This window comes from Tupaia chinensis, unplaced genomic scaffold (assembly GCF_000334495.1).
Source record: "Tupaia chinensis unplaced genomic scaffold, TupChi_1.0 Scaffold140308_1, whole genome shotgun sequence".
NCBI lineage: Eukaryota > Metazoa > Chordata > Mammalia > Scandentia > Tupaiidae > Tupaia > Tupaia belangeri.
In genome coordinates this window covers 594,562-595,648 of record NW_006200185.1, presented here as the reverse complement: position 1 = coordinate 595,648, position 1,087 = coordinate 594,562, and the positions used below count along the sequence as shown (strand labels likewise).

Here is a 1,087-nt window from a genome sequence, read left to right as displayed (position 1 = left end):
TCCCCCTCCACCCCTGAGGAGTAATTTTTCACTTTCTCTCTCTCTCTCCTCTCTCTCTCTCTCCCCCCAGTGAGCATATGTGCTCTATGGCAAAAACCTCAAAAAAAAAGAAAACCCATGTTTGTCCCACAAAGATGCACATCTAGTAAAGGTAAATAAGAAATTATAATAATAGCTCACTCAGCGTCTACAACTATCTGCCACCAAGGTTTCAACAGATATCACCAAAATGCCATCTCAAATGGAACACACCATGGAAACCGTGTACATTTCACAGATTTGCTAGAGACAAAGGCAACTTGACAAAAGAGGACCTGAGAGTACTCATGGAAAAGGAGTTCCTGCGATATTTGGAAAATCAAAATGACCCTCTGGTTGGGAACCAGCAGTTAGCGTAATGGCTATGTCGCTGGACTCCCACGTAGTCGACCGCGGTTCGCGTCTCGGACCCGGTGGCTTAAATCTCACGCCGGGCGCGTGTGCGTGCGTGCCCAGAATCCCAGGAGGAGAATGGAGGAGAAGGGATTGCGGCGTGACCATCCCCCCTGGGGGGTGATTTCTCGCTTTCTGTCTCTATGTCTCTGTCTGTCTGGCAAGCATACGCGCCCTATAGCGAAAACCTCTCCAAAAAAAAAAATTAATTAATTAAAAAAAAAAAATGACCCTCTGGTTGTAGACAAAACAAATGAAAGACTTGGACCAGTGCAGTGCCGAGATGGCAAAGTGGGCTTCCAGAGCTTGTTTTCACTGAGGGTCTCACCATTACATACAATGGCTACTTTGTAGTACACATGAAAGGGAAGGGAAAGAAGCAGGCAGTACCACCTACCAATTACTCCAATCCTGCTAAGACTTCCTGAACAAGGTCACTTAAGGAATCCACCTCGCAGCTCCCCCGTATAAGGATTTTAAGAGCAGAACCAGACCCTTAGAAAATGTACAAAGAAAAACTGACTCCCATTGGACAAGCAGGGAATGAAAAGTTAACAAAACACTAAATAGGATTTTGATTTAAAAAATTATAAAATAAAAAAATCCTTATTGGAGAAAATGAATATGTGCATATCTTTTGACGATTATCTATTGT

At 43.6% G+C, this 1,087-nt stretch overlaps 1 pseudogene; it reads left to right on the top strand.

Annotated features, from left to right (window-relative positions):
- Positions 1 to 229: 229 nt before the first annotated feature.
- Positions 230 to 860, top strand: LOC102486822 (protein S100-A10 pseudogene; annotated as a pseudogene).
- Positions 861 to 1,087: the final 227 nt, after the last annotated feature.